Source organism: Peromyscus eremicus, chromosome 1 (assembly GCF_949786415.1).
Source record: "Peromyscus eremicus chromosome 1, PerEre_H2_v1, whole genome shotgun sequence".
NCBI classification, from domain to species: Eukaryota; Metazoa; Chordata; class Mammalia; order Rodentia; family Cricetidae; genus Peromyscus; species Peromyscus eremicus.
Window position 1 is genome coordinate 185,971,568 of NC_081416.1, and position 21,159 is coordinate 185,992,726.

At 37.9% G+C, this 21,159-nt stretch overlaps 1 pseudogene; it reads left to right on the forward strand.

The window, feature by feature from the left end:
* Positions 1 to 1,031: 1,031 nt before the first annotated feature.
* Positions 1,032 to 19,614, forward strand: LOC131903394 (zinc finger protein 436-like; annotated as a pseudogene).
* Positions 19,615 to 21,159: the final 1,545 nt, after the last annotated feature.

The window sequence follows — 21,159 nt, forward strand, 5'->3', positions numbered from 1 at the left end:
AAAGCTCTCCAGTGTGAGTTACTGTTTTAAAAATTTAGAATATTTCATATAAGAATAGAACATGCAGTTGGGATTTCACTTTAACCTTTATTATTTTCTTTGACTGAGCCATCCAGCTCCTCTGCCTTGTTTCAAGCCTGATATTCTGTCTCCTACCTGATTGACCTTTTTGAGTTATTACTAGGCTTATTGCATTTTTCATTTCTTGTCTCATTTCAGTTTGGGATTTTTTGTTTTGTGTACTTAACTATTTAATGAATTCATTTTTCATAACCTTCATTGTCCTCATTTCCTACAGGCATTATTAGCTAGTGTTTTCTTGCCCACGAATCATTTTGTTCCTTTCCTGTTTGAGTTGATTCCCATGCTTTATATGCTTTTACCTCCTTGAACATGACTCATCTTTTTGAGTTCTGTGTATTGGATATCGTTTAAATTGCTCTCCTTAGGGGTTACAGATACGGCTTGTTATTTGAGGCAAATGCCTTTTATCTTAGTTTTAATTTAATTTATTGAGAATGGGTTATGTTGAGAAAGGAATTTGAGAATCAGAATTTAGGGTGTTGTCTTTTGCTGTGCGTTTTTAATCCAGGGAGACTGCTATTCCAAGAAAAGCTAGGTGGGATAACTTGTATCTCATGGGGTCAGAACACAGGGTTAGAAACCGGAGTGCAGCGTCCTCCTAGATGCAGTTCTGGTCTAGGCTGGCAGCGAGCATGTGGGGAGGCTGTGCAGAGCGGGTCCAGGGCAGCCTGAAAGCGGGAGCTGTGTGGAAGGCAGCCTGAGACCGAGTGGAAGGGACAGGTCCCCAATGGGGCAGGGACACCTGTCTGATCACTGGAGTTTAGGTGGGGCGCTGGAGAGGTTGTAAATTAAGAAAAAGAGCCCCGGAAGGCGGGTTTAGAGGAAACGCATAACTGGAAGCGGGGTGTATTGGGCGGGATCAGGAGGTGCCGCTCCAAAGAACTAGGCTGAAGTGCTACGAAATTTCACCATTCCCCATTTGACTCTGGGAGTACAGAGGTCCAGAAATGCATAAGAAAGACCCGGCCGGTTATTCGGGACCTGAAACTTCCCGGAGCCGCAGTCTCCGCGCGGGGCAGCCTGGGAAAGTCACCAGTCAGCAGCGCAGTGGCGGGAACCGCAGCCCGGCGGCCCTGGAACCTCCCAGGTCAGAGGAGCTGCGGGGCTGGGACACGGGAGGGGAGGGACCGGGGTGTGCTCGCCGAGGCTGCTCAGAAGGACACTGTCAGCTCCCGCTGACTTACCAGGGGGCAGTGACGGAGGCGACGGCCAGGTGCGGTCATTTCCACTCACCGTAAGCTGGGTGCTTTCCTATGCGCCACGTGCGCCCCTCAAATGTGTTCGTCCATCACAGTTCTCTCTCTTGCTCCTTGCTTGCTCTCTTACCTGTTCTCTGTCTGTCTGTCTGTCTGCCTGCCTCTCTCATGTCCCCACTCCGAGATGGCCTTTCGCTCTTTTTCTTATCCTCCTCCCTAATAAACCTCTTGCACTAGGCCTGTTGCACGTGGCCTGCTCTCTTAGCGGCCCACCCTAGTCGGCTGCCAGAGGTACCCCGTTTTCCGCCGCTTTATTCTTACAGACACAGCTTTCCAAATCTGTTGATCTTTCAGATGTCGGTAAGTTGGAGATCCCAGGAAGTGGATCTTACAGTGATTTTTTTTTCTCTTTTTACTTATCTTACGGTCTCCAGACTGTCATAAAATAATTCTTAAAATAATCTAGTAGAGTATTTGCATCGTCTGTTGTTTGCAAACAGGGTCCTTTGCTATTGTGGCAGTTTCAAAGCTCCTGGAATAAAATTCATCCATGCTTTCTAATTCCCCATTTTTACAACTTCCTTCTTCGTGAGAATGGCCTTTGACCCTGAGACTAGGCATCCTCAGAGAGCTCTGTAGATAATAATTACATGAGGAACCTGTGCAGATATGATTAAACAGAAAATATATTTTATGGAGTGCCACACATATGATTCTAAATATTAAGCAAATGTTTTACTCCCGATTAATTTTCCATCTGAGATATATGCAGTCTAGGATATAAATACAGCATTTAGAAATGGGTCTTCATATGCTGTGTCATGTTACACCTTAGGTCCAGGCAAGCCAGTATGCATACTGTTAGAGTCTATCCATACCACACTATTTTAAAGTTAGTAAACTAACTTTAGATGAAAATAAAATTATAAAACATCTTTTGAATATTTTTGATCATTCACCTGTATCAGAAAAATGTTTCCTTGATTGAAGAAAAGAACTCTGCCCATGTACAAGTGTCCAAACTGTTGATTTTTATTTCAGGGTTTGTTGACACTCACTGCACTGACTGTGGACTTCTTATAGGAGGAGTGGGAATGCCTAGACCCTGCTCTCAGGGCAATTTGCAGAGATCTCCTGTTGTAGAACTGCAGTAGTCTGGATTCCGAGGATGAGAATAATCTTTTGCCAACTCCTTGCTCCTGCCCAGGGTTCCTGGGAAAACTACTCTGCATGTGTGTGAGCTGTGTGTGAATGAGTCTCACATCTCACAGAGTAAACAGAAACCCTTAGAGAAAGAAACATTTTTCTTGATATTTTCTCTCTCCTTCATGCTTATCTTCTTGTCAGGTGTTAGCGTATTTTCTTTTTGTTCCATGCAGAGTTCAGGGTGCTTTCTGAAGACTTTCTCCTATGCAGGCTCACATTACTCAGTCAGTCCTGCTCACCTGCACATGAGTACAAAGAGCCCTGGATGGAGAAGAGAGAGGAGACAATAGCAAAGGATCTGGGTGTGTTAGAGGAGTTTAGAAAGGGGTGAAGAGATGGGGAAGGGCTCAAGTGACAGTAGAACCAGAACATGAAGTTGGTTTTGCCACATTCTATTTCATTCTAATTGAGTCTCAAGAATTTCTCTGAGAATCATCTCAAGATTGTCATATTGTGGGCATTTGATGACTATATGTGGAAGTATTAATACTTAGAGGCAAATCCAGTTTTCTTTGACTTTTCATCAGTTATTCTGCCCCCCTTCTATTCACATTGCTGGTTGTGTTTTTATACCGATATAAAGTGGTTTCATTGCTATAATTTTAATATAGTGTTTTGTTAGAACCATTGAAGCGTCTTGGTTTGTCCTGCACACAGTTTGTGGAGCATCTCATTGTTCCTTAAGGTTCTGTGTCTTTTAGGGTTAATTTCTCTATTTTCTAAAGTAATGTCAGCAGGATTTTGATAAGATTTGCTTAATATCTTTGCCGAGTATTAAACTCTGTCTACATTGTCTTCCCTTTGATATCCTGTTGTGTGTCTTCAACACTCCACAGTTTGCATCACTACAGTTTTTATGTATTTTGAAATTACCTCTGGGTTTGAGCCTTCGCTCATATTTTTTTGAATTCTGTGGTTTCTCACAATTTTATAAATCTTAGGAAAATTATACATTTATACAAAAAAATGTCTGTCAGATCTTGGTACAAATTTTTTAGCATCTTTACAGAACATAAACATCCTTTTTTATGTCTTCACATATTTTCATGAGGACATGATATGCAAATTCGCATATCAAATGTAAAGCAAAGAGAGGCAGATCGAAAAGAGACTGCTGGTCCTTGGGTGGAACAGCCAGGTGATGAATGCTGCTACCCTCTGGTGATGCCAGGGAGTACTCACAAACTGTGTCCTTGGGGGTCTCTGTTCGTGCACCAGCTCTGAGGTATTCATTTTCCTTGTGGTCTGTTGTTTTCCAGGCTACGAGGACAAAGAGAACAGAAGCAGCTAGCAGGGTTCAGAAGGCTGTGAATATGATGGAAATAGCCTTCTGGGAGTCAGCTTCAGTGAGGCAGCTCAGCTCTATTTCAGAGTAAGCGAAATATATTTACATAAGATTGGGACAGCAGCTGGGGCATTACCTAGTTTGCATTTGGCAGTAAAGTCCTACCATATAGCTGAAGCACAATATTTATCATACGGACAGGATGGAGGAGCATTTGCAGGGAACCATGTCAAAGGTCACACTTAAGTTAGGCTTCCAGGCTCAGCAACAGCTTCCAAATAAGGTCAGGCAGAGATCAGGAAGCTTTGCTTGGGGAAGGGAGTCCTCCAGTTGGCGCCAAGCTAAGAAGCTGTCTGGACATGGTGGACTACAAACTTAAGCAGCAGAGCCCTCCAACAAGGCAGAATTTCTGGGGAGAGAGAGGAATGCTGGGAAGAAGAAAGGCAGATCTGTCAGCCAGCCATGGAGGAAGCAGGATGTACAGTATGGAGGAGAGGTAACAAGACGCATTTGAGAACATAGATTAATAGAAATGGATTCATTTAAGTTACAAGAGGTAGTGGGACAAGCCTAAGCTACGACCAAGCTTTCATAATACTCAGTCTCCATGTCATTATTTGGAGGCTGGAGATCCAACAAAAGTCTGACATGTCCTGTTACTATTGGTGCCCAACATGTGGCATGTATATCCGCATGGGGCCTGAAAAAGCTGAAAAGTGTTCCAAACGCAGAGTCAGATGTGGCTTCCTGGACACCACCATCTCTTGGGTTGGTCCAGGGCATACATATGTGTGGCTCCTTTAGGATGCCCTGCTGTGCAGCTGAGCTCTTGAATGGCTCAGTACTACTAGATTGAATGAAAGACTGGATAGAAACACCTGCTATAGCTCATGCCCAACAGCTTCCCAGAGCTGGGGCAGGTTAACGTGGCTTCCAGGCAATACCTGCTGGTGTAAGGCTCGGCTCACACTGACCCAGAGGTAGAAGAGCCAGCCACTAGTGCCATGTGCTAAGTGAAGCCGTGCCATTTAGGGTTTGGTTCACAATAAACCAGGTCCAGGCAGAGAAAACCTCTGAAATTACAGTATGCTTGCAATTGTGCTTATGTGCAGAAGGATGAAAAGAAAATGGGCAGAGCCAATCACAGGGGAAAAAAAGTAGTTTAAAAAATAATAAAGTAAAATCTTTAAAGGGAGAGTAAAGCAATATAAAAAGAATAAGCCACATAAGGATGGGAAACATTAACACAGAGTTTGGAACTTACATGGTGTTTTGTGAATTTTGAATTTATTGAATACTAATGAACAGAGAACCACAGCTGCTAAGAGAGATTGGGTTGTGGAAGGGACTGCTGAATGAAACCACTCCATATATTTTAAGGATGTCTGAACTTAAGAATGGAAGTCAGGAAATGCCTTGTGTTGGGGGAGAGGTTATACCTTTGTTTACACAGGAAACAAAAAGCTGTGGATTCCTTCAAAATTAATAAAGATCAGATTTGGCCAGGTGAGAACTCCTGAAAATCTTAGATACAAATATGAAGAAGAAAAAAAACAGGAAAAACTACAGGACAGGTGAAATGTATGGTTCTCCCTCTGCATGGGAACAGCTCTAAGACTGGATGAGACATGGTAAATTTTGTTGGCTCTAGAGTCCTGACCTTATTACATTCCATCCTTTCATATGACATGGATAGACATTTATATTACAGTTTGGTTATGCAATCCAGATGGACTTATAAAGCCTACAGACGCCTTTTACCTGCTCAAACATAGAACAGAGAATCACCTTTAGCTGATTTGTGCATACCACATATTCCATACTTATGTTAATGCAGATATGTATGTTACCTTTAAAAGTTTGGGTGTTTTCAGAACAAAATGACCAAACACCAATAAAGACAACTAGCCCAGCTGATCCAGGCTCTCAGAATGCCTGTGTTGCAGTTTCCTCAAAAATCTGCATCCAGGACAACCAACTTCAAAGAAGCTAGCAAAGATGATCTAGTCTAATAGACTGCTTCAGCCCAGCCAGGACTTCAGATATGATCTGCACTTAGCCATCACACAGGGACTGAACAGCAAATGATACAGTTAGCTCTCCCAGGAACTGGCCATTGTCTTAATTTTCTCAGAGTCTCCTAAAACTGCCATCACCCCCAGACAGCAGGAAGTAATTTTAAGAACAAGATGCCCACATTCTCAAGAGGTGGGGTAGGTAGTTTTTCGTGATTTGGTGGGTTGTGGATTTTTGGCATTGTTTAGGGTGTTTGTTTGCAAGTTGTTATTAGTCATAGTAAGGGAAGAAACTAAGCAAGAGAGGTTGGATTCAGGTATTTCTGAAAAGAAAAATGTGGGAATGATAGGATAAGATGGTAGATTATTGAATCTACTTTTAAACCAAAAAGAAACTACTAGTTTCAAATATTTTACATTGGTATGGATTTTGGTATACAAATTTAAGATTATTTTAGTTACAACATACAGTATATATGTTTCTACTCTTGTTTAAGGTATTGTACTTATGCAGCTCATTTAAAAATGTAAAGTTCTAGTCCTTGAGAGCGATTATTACAAACTGTTTAGAATAATTAAGAAATGAAGGTACGTAGTTAGTCATTGATAACAATCAAACTTGTAATCAAGTATGTTTTCAAGGTCAAATAGAGATGTATTTTAGATAGATTGTCTTCAAACACTTCAGTGACCTAGAGAATAAGACATTTAAGGTGTTTTAATAGCTTTTCACGACAGTGAGACATGTCTGCTCCTGGCAGCACCAACATACTTCAGAGAACCTCAATATAGAGTTCTCTTCCATTAGCAGCAAAGTTAGCCACTGGGCAATAAACTGCCATGCCTCAACTGCTGACAGTATGTCATCCAAATTTGGAAGCAGAGCACAAAAGAAGGCAACTACTGAATTTTGCCAAGACAAAGTAGGACAGTCCTTCACAGAAAAGTCTGTCAGATATCCTAGGCCTGTAGGCTGAAGATGGATGCCCCAAGGTTGCAGAGGAATTTTGGGTGACTATACAGGCAGCCATCTGTCTCTGCGATTTCTATAGTTTTGGAAGTTGTTTGCTCTGCACTTCCTGTTTACTCAGGTAATATTTTATTTTTCTTGGGTCTCTAATGAGGTTGAAGACTAGGTAGTTATATTGTTTGCTTTGTTACCAAATTCAGAAAAGAAACTTACAAAAGAGATATAAAGTTTATAAGGTAGAGAAACAAAAACATTAAAATGTTTTGAGTTCTAAAGGATATTTATGTTCTAAAAGGATATTTTTAGACTGTTAATACAAGTTACAATAGAAAGTATTTAGGGATAAAACTTTGGATTCATCAAGATAGGATAAATAATATTGTCTCCAAGTTTGCCAAATAGAAATGGACTGGAAATTTTTAATGTAATTCGTTCCTGGTAATTGTTATTATATATAGTTTTACTATGTTGGAGTTAAAAGTTTCCTTTTGATTTAGACAAAATGGGGGAATTGTAGGATATTTGTTTACACCACATGAATATATATGTCTATGTTTTGCCTCACCTTCCTAAGACACCTGATTTGTTTAATAAGAAGCTGAATGGCTAATAGCTTTGCAGGAGAGAATAAGTAGGATTTCTAGGGAGAGAGAGGAAAACTGGGAAGAAGAAAGAGAAATCACCGGTGAGACCGAGTTAGCAGGACATGTGGTATGGAGAAGAGGTAACGAGCCATTTGGCAGAATGTAAATTAATATAAATGGGTTAATTTAAGTTGTAAGTTCTAGTTGGTAACAAGCCTAAGCTAAAGCCAAGCTTAAGTCTCTGTCATTGTTTGGGGCCTGGCACTCCAAAGAAAGTCTGACAAGAAAGATTCAATACATGTGCCCTCTGAATTTTCATATTTGACACACTGAAAATTTTCTAAGTTCTTCTTGATCTTTGTAACCACTGATGTACTGTGTAGTATTAGTATGGAGGAAGTGGACACCCTTGTCTCTTCTGATTAGAGTAGAATGATGGCAACTCCCTTCACTTTGTGTGATGTTAGGCTTAGGGTTCTGGCTATCATCTTCATTATGCTGAAGTATGTCCCTTCTGTTCTCACATTCCTCAGAGCTTTTATAGTGGCCAATTGTGATACTTTGGCACAGGTCTTTCATGGATATATCAACATGGCTGTGCGCCTTCTCTCATTGATTGTACATCTTTTTTTGCCTTAAATTGGTTGGTTTGTGGGTGTTGAAACATTCTTCCATTCCTGACATGAAATCAACTTGTGATCTGTTTCTTTATCCATTAGAGAGAATCTATCAATATACATCCTTGTAACTGATCTGTGATTTTTTTCTTTTGCAAATATTTTTTTACCCTCATCTGCTTTTTGTATGAAGGTAAAGCCAGCTTTCTGTGATCACTGTCTAGCATTCCCTTTTCTCTCAGTTATTGGCAATATTCTCTGTGGAAGATAAGTATAGATTTGTCTAAGGTAATGAGTTCAGCACTGAAACTTTCCAGTCCTGAGGTCATGCTAGAGGAAACTCTTGACTGCATCTGTCTCAGCATTTCCTTATTGAGGGTTGCTTTGTTCACTTGTTTCTAGGAAATTATTTTCTTCTTGAATTTCTCACCTATTGCTTCATTGTAGATGACAGAGCTAAAACTGATTTTCTTTTTATCATCTGAATATTCTTGATGATATTATTAGTATCCTTATTCATTTAGTTATCCTTCTTCTGGCTTAGCTCATTGAGTACCTCTTGAAATCTTAGAATGATAAATACCCATATTTGATTCTGAGAGATTTTGGTACTTTATTTATCTAGATTCTTTGAACAGTTTTTTTTACTGTTATTTAAATTTCATGGTCACATGGAATGATAGTAGTATTAAATGACATGTGCTGTCCCATTGTCACTCTGAAGTACTTGAGCAGAGCATGGAAAGAAACTATCCATATGTCTATTGAATGTTAAGAAAGCTACTTGATGTAAGGTAACATCAATCTAATATATATAAGTTACTATGTATATACTGATGCCATGGTCACGAAAATGTTCAGTAGTAGTATCCCAACATTCAGAATGAGTCCTTAATTTTGATACATGCATGAACATATTCATGTACATATGTGTATATGCCAAGAGACCCATGTCACACATTTTTATTTTCATGTGTAACTACAAAGTTGATTACCAGAGAGGAAATCCATAGCAGCCAACACTGAGGGGTCTCACTCTAGTCATATATATTATAAACTGGGAGCCTGACAACTGCCTGGAAGGATACCAAAACACAAGCTGTATGCATGTTCAGGGAGATGTTTTCAAAGATGATAGGATTTTGAAGGATCTGACATAATCAGTGAATAATTCCAAGGGAATACCCTGAAATAATTTACCTTATCCATATGAACAATCTCTTCACTTCAGCAGCCATCAGGTGGTTTCTGCCATGCATCCTCCTTGATGATTCTGCCTTGACATTGCCTAAGACAGTGGTTCTTAGCCTGTGGGCCGAGACCCCTTTGGGAGGGTCACAGGGTCACCTAAGAACATTGGAAAATACATTTCTGATGATCTTCAAAATTGAGGCACTGTTCCTCTATCCATGTCCAGGGGGGTTCACCCATATGCATTCATATGAACTTCAAATGATCAGTATTCTCACACAAAGGTGTGCGTGCAACTTAGAAAATGAGTCTACATTGAAGGAGGAGAAAATCAGAAAGATACATTTACCTCAGTGAATAATATAAAGTTTCTTGGATGATGATGATAAGAATGTCTGTAACTAGATCTGATGATAAGTTTATCAGTTTGGAAAAAAAAACACATGATTTTGTCAGATAGATGTGTCTGTTTTCCAAGACAGTATGGCACACATGGTAATACATGTACTTTATCTGCCAGGTAGTATGAAATGAAATGTGATCAAAGAGTCAGATATTGTATTCCAGTATGGTGGATAAAGAAACTCCATTTTGTGCTAAGCATCCATTTTTCACTCACTAGCCACTTTTCTAGTTACCAATAATCCTAACCCAGTGCCATACAATCAACCAATAATGTACAGCCATGACTATCTACTTGTTATGATGTGACTCACTGCTATTTTTAAAAAAATTCTGTAACTTGCTTATGTAGATACCCAAAGGTTGTTTTGAGTTGCATTAACCACTTAAGTTGGAAAAACAAAACAGTTTCTGCTTACTTGCCTAGACATTGAAGGTCATCTTGTGGTTTTTCCCTTAAAAAGCTCTTCCTCATACCTTTCCTGCACAGCAATTTCAATTTGGGTCAGAGATTCTTCATCTTGCTAGCAGGTAATTAATAGATCTTTTAAGTATAATTTAATTGAGTCCATGCTCTTTTCCCAGGGATCATATACTCCATAACACTAGGTGTTTTGTTCTAACCTACAACTGCTGATAGCAATGTGCAATGCTGAAAAATTTTAGAGCCCCTGAAACATTTTCTCAGGAAGTGACTGATCTGGAATTGTGACTGTGTGTTCATATTGGAGACAATTTTCTATGTTTGTTAGGAGAAAATACCATCTTCCCCTGCCTTCTTATCAGTATGGAAGCCATCCTTATGCTGATCTGTGAGCTTGTGAGGATATCATTTAAAACGTCACTCTTGGATTTTGATGTCATATGAAGAACTGGTGCCAAACTGTTTGTTTATGATGCACTCCTGTTCCAAGGCTACATCATGAGATTTGGGCTCTTCCTCCTATAAACTTCATTTCATGAGGGCAACTATTTTCACCCAACTTTCATTACAAAACCATTGGCAATTCTCCAATACCCAGTATTTTCTCTATTCCTACCTCCACTGAAATATCTTGTTTGCATCCCAAGGTCTTTTATATAGATAGTTTGAACATCACATGTTGACATTAAGTAGCACTTCCCATAATGTTTATATTAGGTCATGTGTGTAGAAAGCCTAAGTATTTCACTTTCTTAGCTACAATTCATACATTCTTTATGTACTTTTCTGACCTGCATAGCTTTCAACTCCATGAAATCCCTTCATCATTTTTCCTGGTTATTTTCTGTGCTCTGGAATCTTTCAAAGTGTATTTGCTTGTTCATAAATATGTATTTATCATGTTTTCCTTTAGCACTTTTAGCATTTCAGGTTTTCCAGGAAGTTCCTTTTGATCTATCTTGTGTTTTTGTTTTTGTGTGGGGTGAGAGATATGGATTTAATATCACTTTTCTCTACATGGATAATCATTTTCCCAACTGAATTTTCAAAGTGCCCTCTTCCTGGGTTTGTTTTTCATATATTTGGCATATTTTACCTTTCTGCTTTGTGTTTTTTTCTGGGTTCTCTCTTTTGTTCTATAGTCTGCATGTTTTTATATGTAGGACCATACTATCCTTGTCCTTGTGCCTGTGCTATGATATATGATCAGGTCTTCTGATGCCCCCAGTAATACTATTTATTAAGGATAATTTTATATTTGTGGTTTTTTGTGTCTATGTGAGTACTTCCATAATCTCCTTTTGTGGAAAATATCACTATTTGCTTATGAGATTGTATCAATTGTGCTGGTTGCTATTAATAATATAACCATGTGCAGGATAGACAACTTGTCACAAGTCATTAGAGAGGAGGGAACCTCAGTTGAGAAAATGTCTTTATAAATGTGTGTGTAGTGTGTTTTCTTAATTAGATATTGATCAGGGAGTGCCCATCCTATTAGGGTTTGATGGGCTGGTGTTCCTGGATTTTATAAGAAAGTAGGCTGAGCAAGGTATGGGGAACAAGCCAGTAATCAGCACTTCTACATGACTGCTGCCAGGTTCCTGCCTTGTTTGTGTTCTTGTCCTGACTTCGTCCAATGATCAAGGTAGTATGGAAGTGTGGGCCAAAATAACTCCTCCGCAACTTGGTTTTTGGTCATGGCATTTTACCGCCACAGTCGAAACCCAAAGACAACGCATATACACCATTTCATTTGTCAGTCAGTGTTCACAGAAGTCCATTTCTTTGTGTACTATTACTTTTCTTTTTTTCCAGAGCGCCTTAAAAATGTCTTCATAGAAGTGAATTCATCATTAGTTAGCATTATTCCTAGATAATTTGGAAGCAACATGAATGTGTTAAATTTCTGAATGACTTTTCAAGTTCTCATCGTTAATAAATAATTTAGTGATTTAGTGTATTAGTTTTGTATTTTCAGTAGTACATGAAGCACTCAGCAAATTTAAGATCTTCCCATGGTGTCTCTGGTGAGTTTTTTGTGTGATCACGTCATCATTGAAAAGGAATTTGGTGCATTTCCTATCTGTTTCTCCTTAATTGTTTCTTATTCAAATTGGTCTGGCTCACTCTTATGCCTCTGGATTCTGTAAGACTGGAGAGCAATGTATCTTCCTCTCCTTTTAGTTGTCCTGATGATGCTGTTCCTTTTTTCTAGCACATGGACCCTTTACTGTGTTGAGCTGTGTTCCATTTCTTCCGGTTTCCTTTAGAAGTTTATTATAAACTGTGTTGACATTTGTCTCATGACATTTCCATTTCTGTGAGGATTTTCATACCATGGGGCTTTTATTCATTTCAGGATTTTTTTTAATGTTCTAATGGATAAAGTTAGGGGTAGTAATTTTACTTCCTTCGGGTTAGAAATGGTTTACTGGTTTAGTGTTTTGGACATAGTCTGGTACCCCCCTGGTTTCCTCTATTTATTATTTGTGTAAAGTGACTTATTTAGTGTGTAATAGTGGCTAATTTCTCTCTGGTGTTTCTATGTATACTTTGCCTCTAATTACGATCTGCAGTCATAATTAGAGTGAATAACCTTTGTTATAAAATAACAAATAAGCTTCTTCATGTACCCTTCCTTGATGAATTTTAAAAGTCCATGTTTCTGAGTGTGATGATAAGGTTCATAGTCATTTTCTTTCCCCACTTTAAATACATCCTTCCTTGCTCTCCTGTCTGTAGGAATGTTGACAAGATTTCTGGTATTATTTTGCTTTTATTCTACCTTTTTATATGGTTTGGCATTGTCCATAACAGAGTTGTATTAATTTTAGCTTTGTATTTTTGACACCTAATGAGAAATTTTAACAAGAATTCCAGTCTTTTTTCCTGAGACAGAGACACAGATAAGAGCAATAAGAAGAATGAATTCTTCTCTGATAAATGCTATATCATGTCTACATTTCTTTTAATTTTTATTGTTGAAACCATTCAAGAAATTAATTCTCTACCTCGGGCAATGTTATTGAAAGTGTTGATGTTCCATTATTTATCATTTTCTTCCTTCTATGATATTCAAGTTTAAGTCTTTAAATCTTTCAGCTACATAGCAGACACTTCTCCCATTATATGTTCATTTGATTTCATACTGTGAGGACATGAATTTCCATTGACTTAAGACTTGAAGTTCTGAAACAGAATGTATTATAAATGATGCTGAAAGAAATATATCGATGGCTATTTTCTTCATAGGATGTACTTTTATCCTCTTATTTTAGTAAGGAAGGAAGGTGTCATGTGCCACATAGATTGCATTTCTGGAATGGTCATGTTTTCAGAAACAGGCTTATGAATGTGGACATGCAAATACATGGACCTTTTCACTGACATCACTGAGCAATTTATAGAAGAGACTGTTGAAACCTAAGAATAAATATTTCAACATGTTTGGTTTGCTCTTGCTATAACATTGATGTGTCTGTGAGGAGATGAGGATAGCGATATTCTACTGTCTCTTTTTGCCATTTTATGTCACACATTGATGATAGGTGTATTACACCTGATATTTTATTTGTCTCAGAAAAAGTTCTTGTACAATGCTCAGTGGTAAGTTCTCAATAGATAGATGATTATTTTCTTTCTCTATTGCTTTATTTTTTCAGAATTGCATAAGCACTGATGTCTCCACATTTGTATTACAACATGTGGAATATAATAATAAGAATTTCCTAGAGAGTATTGACTTGATGCTGCATATAAGCCATTGGGTTTGAAGCATAAAAAAATATCCTTCTTAATGAATTTACTCTTTTCTGTTGGAGGAAGAAGGTTCCCTTCCCTATATTTTTCCTCTCCCTGAAGCTTTTTATTTCATAGGGAGAAATTCTGAAAAGTTGTAGTGGTGTTTCTATTTCTTTCTTTACAATAATATTTTATTTAAGTACACGAGTGTTCATCTGCATATTTTTGTGTACACTGGATGACACATTGTGCCCCTGGATGCTTGTGGTAGGCTTCAAACCCTTGTCATTGAAGTCAGGCACTGAAGTGAGCTGCCATGTGTAGAGAGAATTAAATTAGGTTTCTCTACAGGAAGGACAAGTTCCTTTTACCTCTGAGGCATTTCTCCAGGACCCAGGTTTATATTTCTGGTGCATACTTGTGAGAGACAGTATATAACTTGTGTATTCCAGCTTTTGAAAACTGAAGGAATAATTACAAAAGATACCCATGGAGCCTAAAATCCTGTTAGATGACTGAGCTCAAATGCTTAAAAAAAAAAAGAATTAAGCTGGTATTAGAAGTTTCAGATTTTCAGTTGAGTCAATTACATAAACAATAAGACATTCAAAATTCATGAAGAATTAGTTTGATTCTCACTCAATTTACTACATTTGTTTTGACAACAATATGTTTCTACTTTATTTGAATGCATTGTCACATATGATATTTATTTACACACATTTCTAATTATTTTGTAGTGAAACACCATATGGAATTCATGAAATTGTTATTATAATTATTGCTTGTGTTGACTTTTAGAAAAGTTTAAAAAACACTAATGTTCTCTAATTCTGCTTTTTCTATTTACTTCACAATTGTCAAAATATTCTCATGAAATTATATCATAATATATTTGATTCTGTTATTTGGAACATTAAATATAGGCAGTGAGATTACACTTCTTACCCTTTAAAGACAAAGGCTGTCTTTTAATTTACCCATGAATTCTGCATTCCATATTCTACCTCTTTGTTTTAGAAAGGGTACAGCATTTTATCTGTGTCTCATGATCAGAACTGAGCAGTTTAGAATAGAGTCAGATGAGACCCAGCTGTAGATAGGAATGATCTATTGTTCATATTTGAGCAAGCTTCATAGCTATAAGCTATAGAATTTTAAGCATAATTTTGCTCATCATAACTTTACTACCAGAGATGTGACACTGGGATCCTGTTTGATATTAACACATACTTCATAAAGGTACACTTCTAAATCTAGACCTCAAATGTGTATGTTATAGTCTCTAAAATTTTCCTGATTAGGAGCCTGTTATTACATCCTGTTTTCACAAAGAAATATGGTAAAAGCTACGACTATTTTAGAAAGTATCTTTTATTTAAATTAAATTTTATTTTAATTTTTTTATATGTCAGTATATTTTCCTAAACGTGTGTGTGTGTGTGTGTGTGTGTGTGTGTGTGTGTGTGTGTGATATGTCTCCTGCCTTTAAGGTCCAGAAGAACACATTGACTCTCATAGAACTGGGGTTAAAATCTGTTGTGTAGTGCCATGGGGGTGCTGGAAACCCAACTGTATTTTAAAGAATTTAGACATTACTGAATACAAATTGGAGACGAAAATTTCAAATTTAGTTAATTGTGGCAAATCCTCTATCTGCTGCTCAGGTATTAGAAAATGTGAGAAAATTCATGAATTTCTGTATGAATGTGAACAATGCTGTCATTATTATCTTATATTATAATAATAATAATAATATATAAATAATAAGTCATCTTATCCATTGTCTATGGAAGAGCAATAATGCTTAATTTCTGACCCATTTCAATACAAATTCTGGAAAACTTTGGCCATGCCTCATCTATATCACAAAAGTATCTCTTGTTCTTTGGGTCTCTTTTACTTGAGTAAGCATTTTGTTCACTATTACATGCTAAATTCATAATTTTCTATTACAGGGTCCATTAACATTCAGACATGTAGCTGTGGACCTGTCACATGAGGAATAGGAATGTCTAGACTATGCTCAGCACACGTTGTACATTGATGTGATGTTAGAAAATTATGGCAATCTGGTCTTTGTTGGTAAGAATGCTCTTGTTGATTTCCTGATTCATCCTTCATATTTACCGACTTTGTGCATATATAAACTCTCTGAGCAGTACAGAGAAGCCCAGAAATAAGGAGAATTCTGGTTACCAACAAAACTTTTTTCATGGTGCCTCTGTTTATATTTTTCTGTGTTCTATGGAGGAGTAAACATTGCTATATTCTCTGTGATCTCTCCAGCCATCCTATCTAATATTTAATAAAAACTTCAAAGTTCAATAAAATTAAATATAGAGAGCAAAAATACACATTTCAGTACACTTAGGAACTAGAATATTTTTATTTTACTATTGTATTAAACTATTCAGCTATCTCTGATTTTTAAGATAGAGTAAGAGCTGTTGGTTATAAAAAAAAAAGGTTGTGTTTGTTTATTTACTTTCTGACTTGTGGTCAGTATGTTTACTACTGGCACAGAATGATTTTAGATTTTGTACTTTGGAGACTCAATCAAGAATATAGGTTGAGGTCCAGGTCAACCTGGGTTACATAATGATTTCTTAACTGCACAGTACTGTGGGATGTTCTGTATGACAAATGTGTTGCTGATTGGTCAATAAATAAAACACTGATTGGCCATTGGCTAGGCAGGAAGTATAGGCAGGACAAGGAGGAGAATAAAGCTGGGAAGTGGAAGGCTGAGTCAGAGAGACACTGTCAGCCGCAGTGATGACAAACAGCATGTGAAGATGCCGGTAAGCCACGAGCCACGTGGCAAGGTATAGATTTATAGAAATGGATTAATTTAAGCTGTAAGAACAGTTAGCAAGAAGCCTGCCACGGCCATACAGTTTGTAACCAATATAAGTCTCTGTGTTTATTTGGTCGGGTCTGAGCGGCTGTGGGACAGGCAGGTGAGAGAGATTTGCCCTGACCATGGGCCAGGCAGGAAAACTCTACCTACAAATGGCGTCCAACGTGGTGGCAAGAGTTTCCACCTAAAACCTGAGAAAAGATTCTAAAATGGAGCTAAAAATAGTTCCTAATTGTCTCTCTCAAATGAGCGGCAGCTGCTGGTTTGAGCTACTGGTGGGTTCCTAGCGTGCGTGCTCGACCTGCAGTTTGACGGGAATGAGGCCTCTGCAAGTGGCACATTAAGCTGCGTGGTGGATTTAGACTTTGCTAGTACAAAAAAAAAAAAAAGAGGTTTCTGGGCTACACGCTGCTTGGATAAAAGCATAGAGACCCACGATAGCTCCCAGAGCTGGTGAACGCCATGTTGGGAAGCTGAGGTGGGCAGAGCCAGCAGCCACAGCTGCTGCAGTTTAAAGCAATAGATTTACAATAAGACAGATTCTGATGTAATAGTTTACAATGTATGTAAAATATACATAGGCTTGAAAGAGACAAAAAAGGTGATATATACAGTTATATAAACAAATACATAGTTTTAAAAAATAAAGTCTTTAAAGAGACAGTAAAATTAATATAAAAAATAAGCCACATGAAGATGAATATTACACAGAGAATCTGGATTGTGTTGTCTTTGGGATTTTTAACTGCAGAAAAACATTTGATTGTAAAAGATGTTGAGTTAAACCAATATGTATATTTTAAAGATACCTTGACTTCAAAATTTGGATCTAATGATGTGTTGCTTTGGAAAGGAGACTCTGCTTTTGTTCCCACAGAAAGTCAAAGGCTATGGATTTGTTCCAGATTAAGATACATCAGGTTTGACCAGCCAAGACCACCTGAAAGGTCTCCGATGACACCATGGCCCAGATGATCCAACATCCAGAATGGTTTCAAGGCAACTGGCTCAGACGATACAGCCTCATGGACTACTCCATGATCCTAAAATTTTCTTTGTGTCCCCATAAGATACAGCGCCCCCCTCCAGCAGGAAGTAGTAAGAGAAGCTACGCCCAAATTCCCAAATTATATGTAATTTTACTTTGTTAAGGTTAAAATCTTCCTTTTTGAAAGAAAAAGGGGGGGGGGAAGTGCTGTGGGATGTTCTGTATGACAAGTGGGACTGGCAGGTGAGAGAGATTTGCCCTGACCATGGGCAAGGCAAGAAAACTCTACCTAGAGCACAGTGTGGCTCTGTCAAAAACATAAAAAAGAAAGAGAAACATTTTTTTTTCCAGAAAAGATTTCTGTTCTGGAACTCAGTTTGTGGACCCGACTGGCCTTGAACTCACAGAGATCCACCTGCCTTTGCCTCCCCTTGTGCCACCACTGCCTGGGCAGAAACATTCTTCATATGATCCTTCAGAGAGCCCCTTTCTCAAAGTTCTTTACTGTTCTATCACCTATTTGTCCTTCCTTCTTCAGGATATATTGTTTAGATCAGAATGAGTAGGTTGTTATTGGTCCCTGTGCTTATAAGTAGATTGGAGGCACTTATAGTCATCCATTTAATGATTGTGAAACACAAAAGGACTCCATTGGGAGCTCTGTCCCAGAGAATTGCTAGTTTGCCAGTCTTAAAAAACTTAAGAAAACATCAGTTATTGACTTTCTTCCTCAAGCATTAATCCCTATTATCTCTAATGGCACTAATTTTCCAGAGAGCCATCACATATGTGGTAAATATGAGATGGTCATGGATCAAGGCACAAAGCATAAGCATGAGAATATCTAAGAGAAGGCTTATGAATGTAATGAGCTGGGCAAGATGATTCGTGAATCCTCCCAGTGTAACCCTTATGACACAACTGATACTGCAGAAAACTGCAACAAGTACAGCTTTTTTAACCACAGAGAAACCAGTGTTGAAACAGTAAACATAAAAAGACATAGAAGAAGGGACACTGGAGAAGAACCTTGCAAATACAAGGACTGTGTAAACTGTTTAAATTTGTATTCCATCATTAGCCAAAATCAAAGAATCCACACAGGAAAGAACGAATACAAAAATACAGAGTGTGATAAATCTTTTGACTCTAAACATAAAATCATGACCCAGAAAGACCATTTTAGAGCTCACCAGAAAATTCATAAAGGAATTAAACCTTTCAAATATAATGAATGTGACAAATCCTGTACTGGTGGCTCAGATCATAGAAAACATAAATTTCATATAATTGAGAAACCTTACAAATGTAGTGAATGTGACAAATCATTTACCCTGAAAAGCAGTATTAAATTCATTGGAGAATTCATACAGGAGAGAAACCTTACAAATGTAGTGAATGTGACAAATCTTTTACTAATAAATGCTATCTTATATCTCATCACAGAATTCATATGGGAGAGAAACCTTTTAAATAAAGTGAATGTGACAAGTCCTTTACCCGGAAAGGCAGTCTTATAACTCATCAGAGAATTCATATAGGAAAGAAACCTTACAAATGTGGTGAATGTGACAAATCCTTTAGAAGGGCCTCATCTCTTAGAACACATCACAGAATACATACAGGAGAGAAACCTTTCAAATGTAGTGAATGTGACAAATCTTTTACCCAGAAAGGCAGTCTTATAACTCATCAGGGAATTCATACAGGAGAGATACCTTACAAATGTAATGAATGTGAAAAATCATTTGCCAAGAAATGCCATCTTAGAAAACATCAGGGGATTCATACAGAAGAAAAACCTTACAAATGTGGTGAATGTAACACATCTTTTATGAGTGCCTCATCTCTTAGAACTCATCAAAAAATTCATACAGGAGAGAAACTTGTCCAATGTAGTGAATGTAACAAATCCTTTACTGGTGGCTCAGATCTTAGAAAACATCAGAAATGTCATACAGGTGAGAAACTTTACAAAGGTAGTGAATGTGACAAATCTTTTACCCTGAAAGGCAGTCAGTTTGTGCAAGATTTTTAGATCCCAACTTTTCTATCTTTATTCTGATGCTCTCGACCTTCCTCCTCAGGAGCCTGTCACTGAAGAATTACTTGCTGGTCCAGGCCAAAGGAATATGCTGGAAGCAACAGTGGAAAAATGGAAGAACCAGAACAAGAGAATGCACAAGAATTAACAGAAAACACTTATGGACCTGACTATGGCACTCTGATCATTTACCAATTCTCTCATGAAATTGAGACCATCAACATTTCATCATGGCTGAGAGAGGGGCCCCTGTTAAGCCTTTCCCTGGATGTCTATCGGCACTTTATAGTGGACATTAGAGCAGTGTCACATTATGACAGGTATGAAATTTAAGAGTTACACAAGATCCAGTAAGTAACCTCCTACCCCAGTAAAGGTAGTTAACTCTACTCATATTCAGAGTGTCCAACTCAAGGAAATGTCATGAAGAATTCTTTCATTTCTGCAACTTCCTTCTACATCATCCCTAAAGAAACTCTTAATTGAGTCAGGACACAGACAGCATCACAGGGTCACACCTCTCTCCTTTCTATAACAGTTTCCCTGAAGCTGCTCCATAGAGCTAACACCCTACTCATAACACCTTTTTATAACAGATGGGCAATTCTTCCACTTGCTTAATACATGTTGCTACTTTTGCTCTCTAACTACCCTGACATCATTTTTACAAGAAACAGAATGAAACTAGAGCTGCTGACCCACTATGCCTGCCACTCAGAGCTCCTGCTACATCTGGTCACTGAGCAGCACTCACCACAGTTGGCATGTATCTTGTGTTTCCCACTGATTAATCCTACAACCAATCTCCTTTATGGAAAATCATTACTTCACTCCATTAGTCATGAACAAAATTTTCAACAAATGTGCACCAAGATTCCCTCCCTGTCTAGTCATTGTCCACACTATCTGTACTCAAAAATTACAAATCCTGCAGAAAATGCAACAGAAAGAACTGAGACATACCATATCACTGGAAATTCAACTTATTGTAGTCACCATCCAACTCAGTCTGCAGCTTCTTACAAACCAAATGAGCAAAAACTTCACATAATATGCAACTATATCACACATTTGCTTCTGTATGAAAGGAATAGTAATGGTACATATTTGCATTAATGAATAATTACTCACTGACCAACATAGATATTAACAACCACAGGAAACAGAAAAATGCATGTATGACATGTGAACATTGAGAAATGGCTTGCAAGTTACCATTAAAACAGGGTACACAATCACTAAATTTTCTCTTCCTTAAAGACTGTAAACAATTTGCATCAAGAGCAATGGTCCATTTATGCAAAATGAACAAACTACTGCTAAAAAGGAATAAAAATTTGAAAAAGCTACAACAGTTCAAAAACCTTTAGAAGATAAATGAAAGATTCAAAGGAAACCATTGAGACATGTTGTGAAAACAGACAATAGGAATAGGCGATGGGACAAAAATACAGATAAGATTTATTACTTATAGAGATACTATGCAATTTTTATCAAAGCCCTGTTGGGAGTACATTAAGAAATGGGAAAATTGACAAAAAAGAAA